Genomic DNA, 23025 nt, shown 5'->3' on the forward strand with positions numbered 1-23025 from the left:
GCTACAAGGCTACCAATAATAGTTTTATGGTTAAATTCTGCAACTTTCTCTCAGACCTCATTGTCCTTAATTTTTCTGTATCTTTTTGACATGGTCACACAACCAATTCTCAATGACTTCTTCTCTTCCCCTTCTCCATAATTCTACTGTCTCTTGTTTCTCCTTCAACTTCACTTCACACTGTTCTGTCTCCTTTGCAGGATGGATCATTATCCATCTCTTGTATATTTAGAGTATTACAAAACTCTCTGTCCTGGGCTCTTCATTCTCTCTCTCTATTCTCTTAGACATCTCATCTGCTCTCATAGATTCAAGAATCATCTCTAAACAGATGACTCCCAAAGCTATAAATTAATCCCTAATTTTCTGAAAACTATCCACACATATCAATTATTTGCTAGATATTTCCTCCTAAATGTCCCATAAGAACCTCAAAATCATTATTTACACAATGGAACTCAGGAGCTTCCCCCTACGCTCATCCTTTACTGAGGAGAAAATACTGACTCCTCAGTAATTTTATCTACAAGATTCAAAGCCCCCAACCATCTGCTTCCTACCTAACTCTCCAACCTGATTTCATATTACTCTTCCCAGGCACTCTATGTTTGTTGAATTTGTTAGATGTTTGTTGAATCTGAGCAACTACTAATCAGATTAACAAAGACTGTTTTACAACTAACCATGTTCTTTCCATGACTATAATTACTATGGAAAATTTACCCACCATTTGTTTTTATCTGTGATTAAAATTAAAAAGACAGACTTGGCAACTTCTCTCTTTTTTGTGCCCCTTCCCATGGCAATGCCAGCAGAAGATAAGATTTTGCTATAAAAGAACATTTACAGGCTGTTTGGAGTGGTGCTTGGGGCTTGCCAGAACTTCCATGGTGAGTGAGGGAAATCTTTTCCAGAGTTGTTTTATTATGTACATTATTCAGAATTGAAAAAAAAAATCAAGCGAACAAGAATCATTCCAGTCTTTGTATGTTTCTCTATCAATACTCAACTATGTATTTGGCTTTATTTAGATGCTGTTCACTTGGACACTTTCCTTGCTATTGGGCACAGTGGCAGGTAAGAAACCACATTTATGTCAGTGTTGGACATGTAAGTCTCCTGTGTGTTTCAGTCTGTGAAATGGTTCAGAATTATTTCCCCTATAGAGACAGACTGATGTAACAGACAGAAAGCCAGTCAATATATCAGGAGAGCCTGAGTTCATGTCTCACCCCTAGCATATCCTGGCTGCATGGATCCTAGGCAAGTAACTTAACCTCTCTGTGCTCTAGGTAACTATTTACATTGTTAAGGGAATTCCTTACAATGAAATCTCTCTGTTCATGGAATCGAAGGGTGACCAAAAATAAATATCACATGCTATAGTGTTCTACTTTAACTTCTGGTAAATTTACCAACACAGAATATCTTTTCTTTGGAGGAGTTCATTGATATTGCAATGTTCAAGCTCAGAATTATGCAAAACTCAGAACAGCTTTTGCTTATGGGCTGAGCCTGCATCTTCTCCATTTTGAGTGCCTGTTGGGCCAAAGGTTCAGTTAGGACCAAAAGAGGAGAAGTCATATTTATTAGCATTACATAAGTATATAAAGGAAGGATAGAATGATATTGCAGAAAGCTTTAAAAGTAAAGTAAAAGACTTTACACTCTACCCTTTGGACAGTGAGGAGTCATTGATGGTGTTTGATAAGAGTCATATTTTAAAGGTTACATTATCAAGATAATAGAGAGAGACTAAGGCAGAAAGACCCATTAAAAGGTATTGCTATTGTCCAACTAAGAAGTGATGGAACATTTAAAATAAGGAGGTTGTAATGGTAGCAGAAGTGAAAGACAGGATGTGAAAGATGCTATAGAGGTCAATGAAATAGAACTTGGCAACAGATTTGCTGTGGAGGATTAAAGAGATAGAAACGGATCTGACAAGTTCTGTAAGCTGCTGGAAATATATTCTCTCATGGGACCCCCCAAACAAACCTAGTAGGTATTATTATCACCCCCATTTTGCAATAAGAAAACTGAAGTTCTAAGTTGCTGTGACTTGTCTAGAGTAATACAGTTAGTAATAAAATACAAATCATTTTTATATCTTTGTGTTTTAAGGCAAACTGTCAAGACTGGATTTCAAACCTACTTCTTTAAATTACAAGAACAAACTTTATTCTATTTCATCATTCTATTTTTAATTAAGGTGTATTTTTTAGAGTGGGTCTCCCTATGTCTCCCAGGTTGGAAGGACAGGGGCTATTCAATGGCCTCATCTAATCATCACTGGTTTCAACATGGAAACTTGGATCTAGTCTGTTTCACATCTGTGTCATTTCACTCCCTCCCTAGGCAAACTGACAGCCCCTACTCCCAAGAGGCTTGATATAATCAAGCCTGTTAGAGCCCATTGCAGCTTAGAAATTCTAAGCTCAAGAGATCCTTCAAAGTCCAGCCTTCCTGGTAGCAGGGACTGTGGTGTGGGTCACCATATCCAGCATTTACTCTAAGACTAAGTTTTAGCAGTAATTAGCAGAGTGCATGGTGCCTAGTAGGTAGTTATCACAGGTTTCTTGATTGATTGGCTAAGGTGTGCTTTCCTCAGATTCTAGTGGCTGTGGCACAGAGACCAGCACAAAAATGGTGAGATTAAAAAATGGGTTTATGTAGGGGTCTTACCACAGTAATAAGAGGAATGAGGTACTTCAGTATTTTGTATACTGTGCATTTGGCACTTAGGAGAGAAGAACATGTATATTACTCATAACCAATAAAGGGATTTTGAGGAGAGGGAAGTAAAATCTAAAACATTGTTTTACAAATTTCTCCTGTGTAACAGAGAGGTCATCAAAACTCCCCTCTAGTTTAATTTATTACTGAGGTGGTACTTTTTGGATGATTATAGGAGACCAAGTCTGCTATTCAAGACTGGGATGCTTTTCAGATGATATACCATGGGCTGGCATTTTTGAAAGACCTCTTAAAGTACTCCCCTGGTCTCCAGAACAAATCAACACCCATTTTCTTCTGTATACCAATGAAAGCCCAAAGAACTATCAAGTAAGTCCTGCTACTATTTTAAGATTTATGACCTGTGCATATTATTTAGAGGAAATAATAGGCTGTCTAGATTTCCTAGTTCCTCACTGAGCATACACCAGGGAAGGCAGTTAGATTCTTTGGGGGCTTTTCAAAAACAATAAGATCAAGTTTTACTTTACTGTGAATTTTCCAGAGTCACTGTTTGTCTTATGTCAAGCCATGTAAACAAGCATTTATTACATACCTACTATGTGCCAGGCTCTTTGCTAACTTCCAAGGACACAGAGGAAAAAAACACTATCTGTGTTCTCAAAGGATTCAGAGTCTAATGAGTAAGACCACATGCAAACCAGTGTGCAAACAAGTTGAAGAGCTATATTTCATATAGAAACTATCAATAATTGCTTTAAATGTAATAGATAAGGATTAATTCCTTCTTCCTGGTCATACTTTTGCACATTCAAACTGCCCTTACTATCATTATTAGAGTATACATTTCACATTCTATTTTCTAAGTGATGGCAGAGTCCTGAGGTATTTACCAATTAGGCTGTGATTTGCAATAGTGTCAGAGGAGCTGTGAAAAAGACCCTTTTCTCTGAAGCTTTTCCTCTCATGTTGAATCACATTTCAGAAAACAGAGAGACTGATATGAAATTTTTTCTTCTTAATACAGGAAATACTTCTAGACAATTTGGCAGCTGTCAAGAGCTCTAAATTCAACAAAAATAGAAAAACTTGATTTATTGTTCATGGCTTCATAGACAAAGGTGAAGAAAACTGGCTGACAACATGCACGGTAGATCAATGGTAAACTCCACTCCTCTATTCCCTTATATTAATCTTTACAGAGTCCCTTTCTCACAACAGGACCGAGGAGAATAGTACAAGTTTTATTAACCTTATTTTGTATATGTGAGAACTGAGCAGTCAAATGTTTTCACTTATGCTCACCCTGAAAAAAGCAGTGTAGTGGAAAAAGCATTGGATTTAGAATCAAAGGAGCTGCCTCTGATATGTCCTACTTGTGATTTTATGATTAGCTTGTAACGGAAGTCGCAAGCAAGATCTTTTGAGTCTCTGACTAATGTTCTTTCTGCCTTACCATTTTGCCCCTGATTATACTCTTATGTTGCCACTGAAGATACTGTCTTAGCCCTTTTCCAGGATTTTCTCATTAATCTGGGATTCCCAAATGAAACATTTAACTTGGCATAGGACAGAAATATTCCATCAGTCTTGATTTTTGCTCACTGACTTCTCATTGAAAGCAAAGGAGATACACCTCCCTCATCTACTTCATCTTTACTTTTGATTTCAGTGTCTGAAATCTAGAAATGATTGTTTCCCTCTGATCATAAAAAAAAGTTTGAAAAGAATTGAGAGATTTTACGTTTTAACCAAATATAGTCAGTTTCCAGTAGCTAAAATAGCCTCATAGCCACATGCATTAATTCACTCACTCATTCAGAAAGTGTACACTGATGGCCTACTGTGTGCTGAGAGGATCATTGACTTCTGCAAGACTCCCAAACCAAATCAGTTACAGGTTATGCCCATTTCCAGAGGTTTAACCTATATGACCAATCCCTTCATTTCATTCATTCCCATGGAATATTCATTGGATGTTTATTATTTACCCAGTATGTATAAGAGCACCACGATGGCCCCTGGCCATTTGCTGTAATTTAGTTCATTGAAGGGCAATCCATAATGATCATGGAGATGATGTCAACTGCCTTATTGCAATCTACTCATTTCACATTCTAACACGTGATGAACTATACTGGTTTTCTAGAGTAAATGAAAATTAGAGACAGAAAATCTAAATCACAATTAAGGAAAATCATTATAAAATCATTTACCCTACAACTGAGGGTATATGGTACAAAAGAATATTTGTTGACACCCTCAATCTGTTCTAATATCATACACACAAAATTTCCGATAACATGTTAGTACTTATACATGGAAAGTACACTGATTTGGGAGTCTAATCCTGGCTTTAGCATTTATTAGCCATGTGCCATTTTCAAAGTCATTTGCCAGTTCTGGGTCTTAGTTTCTTCACTGACATGAGAGGAAGTACAGAGAATAAGCAGTAGATTTGTAGTCTGAATTTTAGGGTTCAAATTCCAGCTCTGCAATTTACTAAGAGTGTGCTTATGGTGCATTTTTGCTTCTTTGGGCTTTGGTTTACTCATCAACAAAATTAAGGGATTCAAGCAGACAATCAAACAAGTCTCCTGATTCTGTTCTAAGGTGTATGAATCAGGGGTGGGGAACCTGCTTCCTCCAGGCCCTAGGTACTCAAGTGAGGAGCTTTGACTGCATCCAAACATATGGCCCCTGAGGATTCTGGCAAATGACTGCACTTGAGGACATAGAGGGCCACATATGGCCTTAAGGAAGTGGGTTCTTGACCACTGGTCTAAATGATCTAAGTTTGGGGGAGCTGGGTAGTGTAATGGATAGTGTTTTGACTCTAGTTTCAGGATGATCTGAGTGCAAATTCTACCTTAGACACTAGATGAGTGACCCTAGACAAGTCACCTAACTTCTCTTAATCTTGTTCTTCATCTATAAAATGGGGATGTGTTAAAGATATGGAGGTTAACATATGTAAAGTACTTTGCAAACACAAAAATACTATATACTATGTATAGTACTGTATTATATATAATATATAGCATTGTATTATATATAGTAAATACATACTATATAATAAAATACCTATTATTATTCTGAACTTTCTTTTCAGCCCTAATATTCCTTGTGCAGTACCTTAATGGTGATAATTCTCACTTCCCCTTACATTCTCAAGGAGCAAATGCTCTTTGACTGAGGAAGCAAGGCAAATAAGACAGATTTTAAGTTCCTGTGTTCTGGACTTCTAAAGCTAGGCACAGGAGGTTTGAAGGCAGCTGAAGGAATGTCTAGTCTCCTCAAGTCTTCTCCTGGTGTGCTCTGGCTTGGTGTTTGAGATAGCAGGGCCCCTGCTGGTGGGACATGGCTCCCAGGAGCCAAGAGATCTTTCTTTTTCTCCTCCTCATTGCCTCCCTCTTCAGGCATTCAGCAAACTTCAGTTGAATTCAACAAGCATTTTTATTAATTGCCTGGATTCTCAGAAAGCCTAACTTTCTGTAAAGAAGTCAAGATGGGAGGGTAGGAGTCACCAGCAGAGCCCTAACTACACAAATGTTTCCTTGGCAAATCTACTTGGGTGGATGAGGGCCATGGTGGCACAGAAAAACCATTACTCCTCATGAAGGCAACCCAATCCCTATCCCCAAATAGTTCTGGTACTTCTACATGCTAGGTTTGGGACTGAGGGGAGAGGGGAAGTTGGTCTTCGGGAAAGGAGACCATAGCTACAGGACTGTAGCCAGAGGTGATTATATCCCATATTTCCCTCCCCTCCTATGTAGGATATCAGCTCCCTGGAACAAAGTCGCATTTACCCCATGCTAGTTATGGTTCTATAGGAAGGTGCACATGCTTAGAAGGGCCAAAGATTTGACCTATGTAGCTGTAGGCTATTTTTTCATGTGAAATACCTTTCCAATGATGTAGCTGTAAAGATAATCATAGGTGTTTGTCCCAAATTCCCTTTAGGTTCATTGAAAACAGGATATTTTAAAACAATCTTTTTTACTTACCAGTTACACTCATTTCTAAAAGGTCTGCTACGGGAAATCTCTGTACACAGACCTATCCCTGCTATTGCTTAATAATAGCAACACATTGTATATCATGCTTCCTGTAGTTTCTCATGATACACATTTCTCCACTTAATGCAACAGAATCCCTCAGTAGAGTTCCTGCTGAACTACAGATACAAGTTTTCAGCAAAGTCATATTAATAGTTGGGAATGCTAAATGTCAAAAGGTAATAATTCAATATTGTGTCATCCTTAAAATGTTTTTGTTATTGTTAGTGGATGCATTTCTTCATAGCTTTTAAGATGTTCAACAAACCATTCATAGATAATATAGTTCATTAAGCTTCTTAGTGACAAGTAAAAAATAATCTTTTAAAAATGGGTGTTCTAACACTCCCTTGATGATTTAACTATTTCTCTTGTATTTGTTCCAGAATTTGTTTAAAGTGGAACAGGTAAACTGCATTTGTGTGGACTGGAGAAAGGGTTCACGGACTTTATATACCCAAGACACCCAAAACGTTCGAGTAGTAGGGGCTGAAATAGCCTGTTTTGTGGATTATCTCAAGGTAACTAGTTGTTTTCATGTTATTTTCATACTTTCTAACCATTGTTCTCTGAATGCTGTACTCATATCATTGCTAGAGGTCATCATCAACCTTTCTATACGAAGATTTTTGTTTGTTTTGGTTAACCAGAAGAGAAGAGCAGTGTGTCTACATTTGGGTCTTGGTCTGCAAAGAGGAAGGCAGCTCAGTGGATAAAGTGTTAGATCTTGAGTCAGGAAGATGAGTTCAAATCTGATTTCTGACACATACTGGCTGTGTCACTATGGGCAAATCACTTAACTTCTCTCTGCCTCAGTTTCCCCATCTGCAAAATGGGGATAATAACAGCCTCTACTTGCCTGGGTTGCTGTGAGGATAAAATGAGATAGTATTTGTTAAGTGCTTTGCAAAATTTAAAGCACTATATGAATGATATTATTATTATTATGAACACAGACTTATTTTTCCATTTTGACTAAAATGCCTGCTCAACTAAGTTATAAGAAAAAAATCAAGCAACCAATTTAATTTGACCCCGCCAACCTTCTACAAGTGATTTTCACCAATGGGTTGACTAAATTTCACTAGTTTTTAAAACTGTGGTGCCTGGAGAGTTATCAATGGTCAAATTATTGTTCCTATGTCAATATCAGCTTTTAGGAAATGTTGAGAGGCAATTGGTCACAATGATTAGGGTCTAATAACCTGATTTCAAATCCCAGTTCTACTGCTTACTTTCCTTGTGTGAGTTTGTGCTAGCCAATTTTCTGGGTCTCCATTTCTTAACATGGAAATGATTGGATTGGATGATTTCCAATGACCTTTTTACCACTAAATTCATAATCCTAAGATCTATACTCTTTATCACTAAAAGAAATGAGAAATATCTTAGGCTCAAATTGTAGATGGCTAGGTAATTTCTTCATTGTCTTTCTTATTCTAAATCTATGCTATGGGAAAATTCTAATAATTCTAAATGGTGGGTTTAATATCAAATCCCCTCCTCAAAAACATGATAAAATCATCTTAAAAACATATTGTTTAATACAGGATGTAAGTACATAATTAAAGTCACAAACTATGAATACTTTAATATTTGCGCTCTTTGAAAAGTTAGAAGTATCATCATTTATCTTTTGAAGAGACGTGAGAAGCCATTCTCAATAAAGACTCTCAAAGAGTGTGTCATGAACATACCAATAACACCAGCCTAGCCATTTCTGATGATTTTTTGTCTTGTCAGAATGAGCTTGGATACCCTCTTTCCAACGTTCATGTCATTGGTCACAGTCTGGGATCCCATATTGCTAGAGAGTCTGGGAGAAGATCAAATGGTCAGCTTGGACGAATCACAGGTAGGATTAAAATGGTGAAACTGGCAACATTGTGCTAACATTGCTATGATATAATTAAGATTTGAGGGTGAACATGATGAGAACTTAGTGATCTTTTAAATGTTATGTAAAACATTAAAAAGCTCCTTCATTTTGCCTGATATTAGCATCATATAGTAAAATGTGTATAAAATTGTGTAGTTTGTTGGAAGAGAGCCTGAATCTGACTACACTTCCTGCCCTGGGATAATTAGATTATTTTTGCTCACAAAGATAATCTGATGCTAGATAGGAGATGGAATTTTTAGGGACCATTGATTAAAAAGTTACTTTAGACCTTTATCTCTTCCTTTCTTTTTGTCTTTGACATCATGGCTCTCTGAAAATAATTGGCATAACAGGGATTCTCTGGAGAATCTGCATTTTTATTTGTATTTTGACTACCTAGTAGGGGTATTTTGAAAAAAAATTTCTGGTATATTCACAGGGTTTAAAGGAGAGAAGTTCTCCATAAAGTTTGAACTTCTCTTGGTAGGCAAAAAGTACCCCATTCTTCTATGTTCCTCAAGCTTAATACCGCTGTGGTGTTATTCAAGTGATAAACAATTCTAAAACTGGTTATCCTTGCCTTCTATGAATTGAAGCCGAATGGTGAATTCTGTAACACTCAGACAATTCATTTTGTAACAAAGATGGCAACAAAAGAGTCAATGAAATTCTAAAAATAATAAGAAATTCAAACTATCTTTCCCCACAATTATCCATACACATACACACGTAAGGTCTTGGGTGAAGTTACTTAACCTTCTTAATCTCAGTTTCCTCATCTGCAGAACAGAGATAATAATTACTCAAATTTCATATCTTAAAGTAATGTTGTGAGGGAAATGTACTATATACCCTGAAGCACCACCTAGTTATGAACTATTACATTATAATCATCATTATTACATAAATCACCAAATCAAAGTGATTGAATCTACAGATATTTTCTATAACAATTCTTAGGGGTAAGTCCTAGAACAGTGATTTCATTGATAGAATTCTTGTATGTGGAAGTCCTTCTACCAGTTCAAGTCAGCCCCTTCTCTGCCATTTATAGTCTTAGAGAATTGCTTAAATCATTGAGAGATTAAATTACTTGTCCAAGGTCACCCACCTATTGTGACACATCAAAGAGAGGAAGAGAGCCCAAGACTTGCAATTATCTCTCTACGCATGATGTCATAGCTACCATTTGATAATGGCTTATGTTGTATGAAATAAAAGAATTTAGCAAAAATATTACAATATTTCTTTCAGGGTTGGATCCTGCTGAGCCTTGCTTTGAGGGGGCCCCAGAAGAAGTCCGATTGGATGCCAGTGATGCCTTGTTTGTTGATGTCATTCACACAGATGCTGCTCCTATCATCCCTTACTTAGGTGAGCTCTTCCTCTCGATTCTTGCAACTATGATGAGCTATAACTAAGCTTTCAGCAATGCACTCAAACCCACTTAACACATGTTTCAAATGTCTTAGGTTTTGGAACAAGTCAAATTGTGGGACACCTTGATTTCTTCCCAAATGGAGGAGCGGAAATGCCTGAATGTCAGAAGAATATCCTTTCTCAGATTATAGATATAAGTGGAATCTGGGAAGGTAAGTCCATTCAGCATATAACAAAAATTACTAATAAAATGCATATTACCATCTCTCTAAACTTGCCAAGGTGTCTCACCTTTGCTTTATTCTTCTGTAACACTATGGATTTTAAAGTCTGTTCCATAGTACTCTACATGTCTCTGTATGAGACACCCCTCCTAGAGTGAGAGTACAGAGTTATGAAAAGAAATGGATTTGTGTAAGATTTCCACTGGTTCAGTCCAACTTGTCCTTTAATAAACTAAAGACATGCATCTATGTCCACTATGCCTCAAAATAAATTCCCCACTCTTGTGTGTATTTGACTCCATTTTTGTAACCACTAATTCCTCTTGAGAGCCAGAGTTCTTCAGTGGCTATCGAGCTGATCTCAAAGTCAGGGAGACCTTTGATGAATCCTACCTCAGAGAAGTACTGGTTTTATAATGCTGGGCAAGTCACTGAACCTCTTGGTAGCCCTGTTTTCTCTCTTAGTTGAAGAGAATGTGTCTACCTCTTTGGTCAAAGAATTCTTTCTCCAGGAACTCCCTATATTGGTGAGATGACAAGCCTGGTCTGATAGTATTTAGTGATAGCTGAATATGTTCCCAAATTTGATTTTTTAAAGTTTAATTTTCAATTTTAATTTCTTTTAAATTTAAATTGTCAAGAAGTATAATATGTCCTTAAAGTTTGACCACGGCCTATGAAGTCTATAATTTATGCAAATGTCATCAATTTCCAAAAATAATTTTGGATCAAAAAATAATAGTGTTCCTTCTGTATGATCCCATCAAATTTCACAGGAACTCGTGATTTTGCAGCATGTAATCACCTGCGAAGTTACAGGTACTATGCAGATAGCATCCTCAACCCAAATGGCTTTTCTGGATATCCCTGTGCTTCCTACAAATCTTTTGAGGCAGTAAGTTATTGCATAACATGAGAGTCAGCATAGCATGCTGCGTAGAGAACTTGGGTTCCAAGTCCATAAATACTGGATTCTTTTCCAACCTCTGGCACACATTAGTTTGACCTTGGACACGTAACTTAACTTCTCAGTGCTCTGGATTGATAGAAGGAGTTTCCTTACCATGAGCTTCCTTATAAATGAAAGTAGACATCAAGATCCAGAAAAAAAGCATTTCTCTACACAGAATAACAGACCTGGAAGGAACAAGGACCATTAGAGGCCATTTAATGAAAACTATACTTGAAAGCAATCTTTATTACAGCATGACTGATAAGTAACCATCCAGTGGCCATTAAAGTTCTCCATCAAGGGGGACTCTTTACCAGCCCATTGCACTATTGGAAACTCTAATTGTTAGTAATTTTTTTGTATTGACATGAACGTTATTTTCTACATATAATTCCTGGTTCTTTCCACTGGGGCCTAATAGTACATTTCTGATCAATCTCTCTTTTATTTATTTATTTATCTGTTTATTTATTTATTTAACTTTTAACAGTCATTTTCACAAAATTTTGGGTTCCAAATTTTCTTCCCATTTCTCCCTTCCCCCCACCCCAAAATGCCTAGCATTCTAATTGCCCCTATGATGGATCTGCCCTCTCTTCTAACTTCCTTCTCTTCCCTTGTCCCCATCTTCTCTTTTGACCTGTAGGGCCAGATAACTTTCTATGCCCCATTACCTGTATTTCTTATTTCCAAGTGGTAAGAACAAAACTCGACAGTTGTTCCTAAAACTTTGACTTTCAACTTCTCTTCATCCCTCCCTCCCTACCCATTCCCTTTGGGAAGCAAGCAATTCAATATAGGCTATATGTGTGCAGTTTTGCAAATGACTTCCATAATAGTTGTATTTTATAAGACTAACTATATTTCCCTCCATCCTATCCTGCCCCCCATTGCTTCTGTTCTCTCTTTTGATCCAGTCCCTCCCCAAGAGTGTTGGCTTCAAATTGCTCCCTCCTCCCACTGACCTCCCTTCCATCATACCGCCCCCCCTGCTTATCCCCTTCTCCCCCACTTTCCTGTATTGTAAGATAGGTTTTCATACCAAAATGAGTGTGCATTTTATTCCTTCCTTTAGTCAAACAGATGAGAGTAAGTTTCATGATTTTCTCTCATCTCCCCTCTTTTTCCCTCCACTGAAAAATCTTTTGCTTGCCTCTTTTATGAGAGATAATTTGCCCTATTCCATTTCTCTCTTTCTCCTCCCAATATATTTCTCTCTCATCACTTAATTTCATATTTTTAAAGATATGATCCCATCCTATTCAATTCACTTTGTGCTCTCTGTCTGTCTGCGTGTGTGTGTGTGTGTGTGTGTGTGTGTGTGTGTGTGTGTGTGTGTGTGTGTGTGTAATCCCACCAACTACCCAGATACGGAGAAAAGTTTCAAGAGTTACAAATATTGTCTTTCCATGTAGGAATGTAAACAGTTCAACTTTAGTAAATCTCTTATGACTTCTCTTTCCTGTTTACCTTTTCATGCTTCTCTTGATTCTTGTGTTTGAAAGTCAAATTTTCTTTTCAGCTCTGGTCTTTTCATCAAGAATGCTTGAAAGTCCTTGATTACATTGAAAGACCATTTTTTCCCTTGAAGTATTATACTCAGTTTTGCTGGGTAGGTGATTCTTGGTTTTAGTCCTAGCTCCTTTGACTTCTGGAATATCCTATTCCATGCCCTTCAATCCCTTAATGTACAAGCTGCTAGATCTTGTGTTATCCTGATTGTATTTCCACAATACTTGAATTGTTTCTTTCTAGCTGCTTGCAATAATTTCTCCTTGACCTGGGAACTCTGAAATTTGGCCACAGTGTTCCTAGGAGTTTCTCTTTTTGGATCTCTTTTAGGAGGTGATCAGTGGATTCTTTCAATATTTATTTTGCCCTCTGGTTCTAGAATCTCAGGGCAGTTTTCCTTGATAATTTCATGAAAGATGATGTCTAGGCTCTTTTATTGATCAAGGCTTTCAGGTAATCCCTTAATTTTTGAATTGTCTCTCCTGGATCTCTTTTCCAGGTCAGTTGTTTTTCCAATGAGATATTTCACATTATCTTCCATTTTTTCATTCTTTTGGTTTTGTTTTGTGATTTCTTGGTTTCTCATAAAGTCATTAGCCTCCATCTGCTCCATTCTAATTTTTAAAGAGCGATTCTCTTCAGTGAGCTTTTGAACCTCCTTTTCCATTTGGCTAATTCTGCTTTTGAAAGCATTCTTCTCCTCATTGGCTTTTTGACCAATTGGCTCTTTTGCCAATTGAGTTAGCCGATTTTTCAAGGTGTTATTTTCTTCAGCATTCTTTTGGGTCTCCTGTAGCAAGGTGTTGACCTACTTTTCATGCTTTTCTTGCATCTCTCTCATTTCTCTTCCCAATTTTCCTCCACCTCTCTTACTTGATTTTCAAAATCCTTTTTGAGCTCTTCCATGGCCTGAGCCCATTGAATATTTATTTTGGATGTTTGGGATAGAGAAGCCTTGACTTTTATGTCTTTCCCTGATGGTAAGCATTGTTCTTCCTCATCTAAAAGGAAGGGAGGAGATATCTGTTCACCAAGAAAGTAACCTTCTATAGTCTTGTTTTTTTTTCCCTTTTTTTAGGTATGTTCCCAACCTGTTACTTGACTTTTGGGTCCTTTGTCAAGAGTAGGGTATACTCTGGGAATCTGTAAGATCTCAGTTCCTCCAAGGTGGCATGATCAAGTATGTACTGGCCTGGACGCAGAGAGGGATTTTTATGCTCAGAATCTTAGCTGATACCTCTCCACAGCCACTTGGCCTCCAGTTCCCAAGTCAGCACTGGGGGCTGATTTTCAGATAAGCTGGATGGGCAAGGCCACCATTCAGTGTGAGACAAAGACCAGCACAACCAGGGCCTCCACCCAGAGGCAAGATTCAACTCTTCAATGCCCCCAGGGGTTTTTACAGTCCAACAATGGAGCTTCAGTATGGGCTGCTGTGCAGGCTCTGTGGCTGCTGCCTGCTGCCAGAGCTATGGGAAGGCCTTTCTCCCTTCCTGGCCTGCTGATTAAACCTCATCACTGACCTTTGGTGCCTGTGGGCCGAGGAATCTGAGGCCCTGCTACTGTGACTAGAGAGTCCTCCCCCAAGGTGTCCTCTTCCCAGAGTCTAGTTGCACCGCATTGCTTGGCCAGCGCAACCAATGTTTCTGTGGGCCTTTCAGGTCACCGTGGGCTGGAAATCTCCTCCCCTCTGTTGTTCTCCACTTCTGCTGCTCCAAAATTTGTTGAGAGTCCCCATCTACAGGTATTTTATGGGCTGTGGGGAGGACCCTGCGTAAGTGTGTCTTTCTAGTCCACCATCTTGGCTCTGCCTCCCTGATCAATTTCTCTTAACAATTCTCAAGAGAGTCATCTAGTGGCTCCTGTACCTTTTCTTCTCCAGAATAAGCACTCTCATTTCCTTCAATTCTTGAGAACACATAGATGGAGTATAATAATGTCTCCCATACTCCCAAATTTCTGTAAAGTAGCTCAGAACATGGTGATGCAGTGGAAAGACTGCTGAACTAGCAAACGGGATGATCTAGGTTCCAGTCCTGTTTTGACACTATATGACCTACAGCATTGTCTCTAGGGCTTCAAGCCAGTCAGATTCCTCTAAGACCCTTCTAACTCTAGGATTTATTGTTTTCTAGAATCATTTTATACACACGCTGTATGTTGAATCAGTGTTGCTACATGAGTATTCTACTTTAAGTCATATAAATACAGTTTTAATCACATAATTATCATTTGCATTTTTGGGGGGAAATACGGAAATTTTCATTTTGGTTTAAATTACCTTAATGATTACTTCATCCTTCCTTTCTCTTATGAGTACTGGTTAAGTATTTGTTTCATTTAGGGTCATTTTAGAAACAAAGAAGACAGCATATGGAAATCTGTGTCTATCTGCAGTGAAATTGAAAATGTAATGAAAATGAGAAAATATTTTATAAAAATATGGATTTTCTAAACATCCTGATAACAGTTTGGATGTTTTAGCTTTGTTCAGTTTGTGATGTACTTTTAATAGAACTTTAGACTACTTATAAAGGAAAAATAATAGAGGTTTGCTCAGGAAGCTAGTACAGCATTATTGGGCTGTGATCTTAGATCCCAAATGTTCATTAGGTTCACCCAATTGTTTTAAAAAGCTAGCTTTTCTTTAGTTCATACAAATGCTCATTCTAAAAATCATCAACAATGAATGTCATTTAAAAAGGAAAAAATATTTCAAATTCTACTTGGTGTTATGGCACAGTAGACATTGGACTAGATTTGATGTTTGAAACACCTGAATTCCAATTCTGCCTGAGAAAGCTACTAGTGATGGGAATCTGGGCAAATAATTAAATCTCTCTCAGTCTCAGCTTCCTCACCTGTAAAATGAGGATAATAATAGTACCTACCTTACAGGTTGTGTTGTAGGGACCAAAGGAAAAGATATGTGTAAAGCACATGGCAAACTTTTTGTACTGTATAAATGCCATCTATGGTTGTTGGCTGGGGCAAGGGAAAGTCATAATTCCATATTCTGTTGTTAGGTTATCCTAACTTTCATTAGTACAAGTTTGTTGAAAACTGCCTTCATCATTCGATTTAAGCTCTCAGTTCAACAGACATTTATTATATTATGTAGATGTAGTCAGGAGGATAGGATAACTCTTCCCTATATTTTTGGACATAAGATCATTTTTCTTTTTCTTCTTTTTTTTAAATTTAAATTTATTTAAGTTTTCAACATTCATTTCCACAAAATTTTGGGTTCCAAATTTTCTCCCCATTCCTCCCCTCCCCCACCCCTAAATTCCGAGCCTTCTAATTACTCCTATTACCAATCTGTCCTCCCTTTTCACATCCCTCTCCTCCCTTATCCCCATCTTCTCTTTTGTCTTGTAGGGCAAGATAAATTTCTATACTCCATTACCTGTATTTCTTATTTCCTAGTTGCAAGAACAATACTCAACAGTTGTTCCTAAAACTTTGAGTTCCAGCTTCTCTTCATCCCTCCCTCCCCACCCATTCCCTTTGGGAAGGCAAGCAATTCAATATAGGCCATATCTATGTAGTTTTGCAAATGACTTCCATAATAGTCGTGTTGTGTAGGACTAACTTTATTTCCCTCCATCCTATCCTGACCCCCATTGCTTCTATTCTCTCTTTTAATCCTATCACTTCCCAAGAGTACTCCCTCCTCCCACTGCCCTCCCTTCCTTTATCCCCCCCACCCTGCTTATCCCTTTCTCCTTCACTATCCTGTATTGTAAGATAGGTTTTCATATCAAAATGAGTGTGCATTTTATTCCTTCCTTTAGTCGATTGTGATGAGAGTAAGCTTCATATTTTTTCTCTCACCTCCCTCCTTTTCCCCTCTACTGAAAAGTCTTTTATTTGCCTCTTTTATGAGACATAATTTACCCCATTTCATTTCTCCCTTTCTCCTCCCAATATATTTCTCTCTCACTGCTTAATTTCATTATTTAAAGATATGATCCCATCCTATTCAATTCACCCTGTGCTCGCTCTCTCTCTCTCTCTCTCTCTCTCTCTCTCTGTGTGTGTGTGTGTGTGTGTGTGTGTGAGAGAGAGAGAGAGAGAGAGAGAGAGAGAGAGAGAGAGAGAGAGAGAGAGTGTGTGTGTGTGTAATCCCACTAACTACCCAGATACTGAAAAAAGTTTCAAGAGTTACAAATATTGTCTTTCCATGTAGGAATGTAAACAGTTCAACTTTAGTAAGTCCCTTATGACTTCTCTTTGTTGTTCACCTTTTCGTGCTTCTCTTCATTCTTGTGTTTGAAAGTCAAATTTTCTTTTCAGCTCTGGTCTTTTCATCAAGAATGCTTGAAAGTCCTTGATTACATTGAAAGACCATTTTTTCCCTTGAAGTATTATACTCAGTTTTGCTGGGTAGGTGATTCTTGGTTTTAGTCCTAGCTCCTTTGACTTCTGGAATATCCTATTCCATGCCCTTCAATCCCTTAATGTACAAGCTGCTAGATCTTGTGTTATCCTGATTGTATTTCCACAATACTTGAATTGTTTCTTTCTAGCTGCTTGCAATAATTTCTCCTTGACCTGGGAACTCTGAAATTTGGCCACAGTGTTCCTAGGAGTTTCTCTTTTTGGATCTCTTTTAGGAGGTGATCAGTGGATTCTTTCAATATTTATTTTGCCCTCTGGTTCTAGAATCTCAGGGCAGTTTTCCTTGATAATTTCATGAAAGATGATGTCTAGGCTCTTTTATTGATCAAGGCTTTCAGGTAATCCCTTAATTTTTGAATTGTCTCTCCTGGATCTCTTTTCCAGGTCAGTTGTTTTTCCAATGAGATATTTCACATTATCTTCCATTTTTTCATTCTTTTGGTTTTGTTTTGTGATTTCTTGGTTTCTCATAAAGTCATTAGCCTCCATCTGCTCCATTCTAATTTTTAAAGAGCGATTCTCTTCAGTGAGCTTTTGAACCTCCTTTTCCATTTGGCTAATTCTGCTTTTGAAAGCATTCTTCTCCTCATTGGCTTTTTGACCAATTGGCTCTTTTGCCAATTGAGTTAGCCGATTTTTCAAGGTGTTATTTTCTTCAGCATTCTTTTGGGTCTCCTGTAGCAAGGTGTTGACCTACTTTTCATGCTTTTCTTGCATCTCTCTCATTTCTCTTCCCAATTTTCCTCCACCTCTCTTACTTGATTTTCAAAATCCTTTTTGAGCTCTTCCATGGCCTGAGCCCATTGAATATTTATTTTGGATGTTTGGGATAGAGAAGCCTTGACTTTTATGTCTTTCCCTGATGGTAAGCATTGTTCTTCCTCATCTAAAAGGATGGGAGGAGATATCTGTTCACCAAGAAAGTAACCTTCTATAGTCTTGTTTTTTTTTCCCTTTTTTTAGGTATGTTCCCAACCTGTTACTTGACTTTTGGGTCCTTTGTCAAGAGTAGGGTATACTCTGGGAATCTGTAAGATCTCAGTTCCTCCAAGGTGGCATGATCAAGTATGTACTGGCCTGGACGCAGAGAGGGATTTTTATGCTCAGAATCTTAGCTGATACCTCTCCACAGCCACTTGGCCTCCAGTTCCCAAGTCAGCACTGGGGGCTGATTTTCAGATAAGTTGGATGGGCAGGGCCACCATTCAGTGTGAGACAAAGACCAGCTCAACCAGGGCCTCTACCCAGGGCAGAGGCCAGACTCAGCTCTTCAATGCCCCCAGGGGTTTTTACAGTCCAACAATGGAGCTTCAGTATGGGCTGCTGTGCAGGCTCTGTGGCTGCTGCCTGCTGCCAGAGCTATGGGAAGGCCCTTCTCCCTTCCCTGCCAGCTGAAAAAGCCCTGTCACTGACCTTTGGTGCCTGTGGGTTGAGGGATCTGAGAACCTGCTGCTGCTGGGACTGGGGATTCCATGACTGGAGATTCTGCCCCCAAGGGCTATTTGTGAGCCCACCCAGGTGGGCTGGGCTCTGCTCCACATCCCGGTGCAACAGACATTTCCTGTGGACCTCTCAGGTCACCCTGGGCTGGAAATCTCTTCCACTCTGTTGTTCTCCACTTCTGCTGCTCCACAGTTTGTTGAGTGTCCCTCTCTACAGGTTTTCTATGGACTGTGTGGGGAGAGCCTCTGTATCTATGTCTTTCTACTCTGCCATCTTGGCTTTGCCCCCAATAAGATCATTTTTCTTCTCAACTGTTACGAAGGTACCAGAATTATATTGCTTTTTAGATAAATGAATGGATAGTGAGTGTAGGGAGGTAAAACCTGGAAAGATAACATGTTCTCATTAACCATTTATGTATTTTCATCAGAATAAGTGCTTCCCATGTCCATCTGGAGGATGTCCACAGATGGACCACTATGCTGACAAATATGTTGGTAAAATTTCAAGAGTGGGACAAGTCTTTTATCTCAACACTGGGGATGCCAGTAATTTTGCTCGTAAGTTTCCATTGATTTCCCTCATTTTCAAAACTCTGTGAAATTGTTGTTGCTTTTTGGAAAGACTTCCTCCAGTACAAACAGGAAAAAGAAGGGAATGTAGAGATGACTATTGGATACTGATGGCCAATTTAGGGAAGAAAGCAGATTTTCCCTGGCCTGAGAAATCTGGATGATGCCAGAGCATGGTTTCACTGTTAAATGTGTTGGGTGTACAAATTGACCTCTGGTTTCAGATGCTTCTTAAAACAGATTGCCAAATACCCAGAGGTTTCACAAAATAAATTTCCAGTTTCTGTAGCTGCAATGTTGCTACATGCCCTGAGGGTCTTTAAACATATATGTATATATGTATATACATACATATATATATATATATATATATATATATATGCACACATACACTCATGTTTTCTTTTGTGAACATTAATAAAAAACAATTTGCACAATTAAGTTTTTTATTGCTGCTTACTCAATAATTGCTGAAAAATCAACTTTATAAGGTGTAACAACAGCTTATTCATAGCTGAGAGTATGTAAAGAATCTGAGAATAGCTTTATATGGAAATAATGTGACCTCATTTCTATGTTCTCTGGCCAGGAAACAAAAGAAGGGAGGAGAGGATATTGAACCAAGAGGCTAAAGATGTGGAAGACACCTTTTCTTCACAATTTTGCCCCCATATGGACCTAGTATGATTGCATATGGGAGGCAGAGTACATACAGGGAGGAACCTGGAGTCAGGAAGACAATGGTTCAAGTCTGTCTTCTGATCCTTCCAGGTATGGTACACTGGATAAATCCCTTAATCTCGCTGGCTCTCAGTTTCTTCATCTGGAAAATAAGAGTGTTAGACTAGATGCCTCTAAAATCCTTTACAGCTCTGAATTTATGATATTAAAGTAATATTATATAATTGAAAGAGTGCTGGGTTTAGAGTCACAATCTGAAGAAAGGTTCAATTCCAGTTTCTGCTAGCTGCCTGAATTAATATATGACATTTGTTAAATAATTTATGCTTATGTTGTCTTTCTCATTTACAGTGTGGAGACCATAATAATTTTACACCAAATTTTGTATGAGAAAAACATTTCATAAATTGTCAAGCACCATGATAGTGAGCTCTAATTTCGTGAAGTGACCATAAATTTAAAAAAAACCTATTTTAATATAAAATTTTCAACTTCTCTTTGGCAATAGTTTTCTGTCAAAGAACTTTTTTGTTTATGTAGACAAAAGAGAAAGTGGAAAACATTATGAAGAAATAGTCAATGTCTAAATCTCTCAGTTAAAGTTTCTTGACTTTAGCTTGAATTCATTTTATTAGTAAGAAGTGAAAATTTGAAAATAAAGGAATTACTTAAAACTTTGTATCCAATAAGAATCATGCATTCTATAATTAAATTATCTTATATTCTACGTTAGCACCATCTAAATTGTTTTACAGAAGTCTGTTTCTTTCTATTTACGTATTTATACATTTAATATGTTTATTTCTTCATATTTCTATTTCTACCTTTCTCTGTAGGTTGGAGGTATAAGGTAGCTGTCACATTGTGTGGAAAAAAGGTTACTGGAACAGTATAAGTTTGGAGTAATGGAAACAGCAGGCAATATCAGATTTACAAGTGAGTTCAATATTATCATACATCTTAACTTTGGAATTATTACTTCATACAAATGTGTTTACCTAAATTATTGTTTATATTTTCATTGCTTTAAAAATTAACTTAGTAATTTTATTTTATGACTTCCTTTTGCATTTTGCACACTGTAATTGACTTTAGAATTTGGTTTCTAACTTTGGTGCATTGCTATTCACTGGGAAAATAATTCATTTTTATTTCATAAGAGAAATGCTTTTGTTCATGTCATTAGGTATTTAATTTATAATCAGTAAATAATTATTTTGCTAACACAGCAGTTGGAGGAAAAGAGATTTAATGAAGTCATTATTAACTTGTAGGAGAAAGTTGTGATTAAAACATGCTAAAATACTGTGAGGTATTTGGGGGCATAAATTACAATTCTGTTTGTGTGTCTTTTTGCCTTTGTTTAATACATGAGAAATGCAATTTAATTAGAAAAATATGTATCATGTATAGATTTTATAAGTAAATAAATGTAGAGATTCCTGTACTTGAATTTGTTATTTACTTCTATTCCAAGGGGGAGCCTACAACCAGGTTATACCCATTCTAATGAGTTTGATTCAGATTTTGATGTTGGAACTGTTCAGAGTTACATTTCTTTGGAACAACAATGCAGTCAATCCAACCCTCCCCACAGTAGGAGCATCAACAATCACTGTAGAAGCTTCAGATGGACGAATGTAAGTATTTTTTTTACTGTGAACCAAGAGAGATTTGAAGTACTGAAGAAGCATATTTGTAATATGCTCACCAGAAAATCTACTTTGAGATAGACATGTCTCAGCTGCCTTTTCATATTACCTTTACTTTATATGTAAATTATTTCATGAGATGATAGTTTACCTTAGAAAAATTGAATTTTTAAACATGTGTTGGTTGATATTGTGTCATCCAATAAAAATCCATGGAAAGGTCAGTTTGACTGTTTCACTGTTGTTAAATTCCAATTATTTAAGTATGCCTCTATCTAATGTACAATAAAGGAGTATAGAATCACACAATTTAGAGAGAGGAGGAACCTTAGAAATCATCTAATCCAAGTCCCTCATTGTAAAGATGAGAAAGCTGAGATTCAGAGAGATGAATGAATTTAACCAAATGTCATAAAAGTATCAAACATTAATTGGTTCCAGGAAAACATAAAGTTAATGCAAATAGTATCATGGACAGCAGTTCGTTCCATAGAACTATGTGGTAAATATCATTAAGTACATTTGGACTAAGTAATATTATAGTACAGTTGCGACATCTTAGAGTTTTGTTATAATTCATTATGTTGTTACTGAAAATGGCCATGGTTGAATTAATGTTGTATGATAAATGTCTAGCTACTAATAAGGAAAATCATGTACCAATTACTTCCTCCATCCTTTCTGGGTCAAGATAATCCTAATCCATGAATTTTTGGAAATGCTAGTGAGCTAAAATATGAGAAAAGCTAAACTTAAAAAAAAACGAGAGGAAAGGAATTTTTACTCTGGACTGGTTTCTTGTGCTTCTTAACATATTTATTTCACATTGGGAAAATATTTATTGTGTCCACTAAATGCTGGATAAGGTACTAGAAGGGAATACAAGGATGAATAAAAGTTTCTTAAAGATCTTTTCATATCTTTTTATTATCAGTATTTAGTAAAGGGTGTTTAATAAATGATGACTTAATTGCTAAATTGAATTCAACATGCTAACTATACTCACAGAGCAAGAGTTTCAGGGAACATGTAGTATTGTGCTCAAATTCAGCTTCCCAAATGATGTTCCATAGAATCTTGGTGTTCAGCATCCAAGGTGCATAAGGGTTCTGTCATGGTATTTTGAGGCTAGCAATATTTTCCTTCCTAAAATATTAAGAACAAAATTTTATATCAAAAACACTTGTCATCTGAATCATTTCTCAAGTCAAAGTAGACTTATTTCCACCTTTTCTTTAAAATTTTCTTGGCATTCCTTTGTTCTGGAGACATTCCATATCCCTAGATTTCAGTGACCATGGCTGACACTCTGCCTAGCAAACAGTAGGTGCTAAATACAAACTTGATTTTTTGATTGGTTATGGGTTCTGTCAGTATCTTTAAAGCCTATCAGTGCTGTGGCCAAATTCATTTCTGAAATGCTATATTAAAAACAGAGAAATAAAGACCAACAGATGGGGCTTCTGTCTGACCATAAACAATACGTACATTACAGATCAACAGACAGATCCAACTGTCTGACCATTACATGCAAACATAGTTACCAGAGAGAGAAGCATTAACAT

At 37.3% G+C, this 23025-nt stretch overlaps 1 pseudogene; it reads left to right on the plus strand.

The window, feature by feature from the left end:
- The first annotated feature begins 1031 nt into the window (after positions 1-1031).
- On the plus strand, positions 1032-21452 carry LOC140524493 (pancreatic triacylglycerol lipase-like; annotated as a pseudogene).
- Positions 21453-23025: the final 1573 nt, after the last annotated feature.

Source organism: Notamacropus eugenii, chromosome 1 (assembly GCF_028372415.1).
Source record: "Notamacropus eugenii isolate mMacEug1 chromosome 1, mMacEug1.pri_v2, whole genome shotgun sequence".
NCBI classification, from domain to species: Eukaryota; Metazoa; Chordata; class Mammalia; order Diprotodontia; family Macropodidae; genus Notamacropus; species Notamacropus eugenii.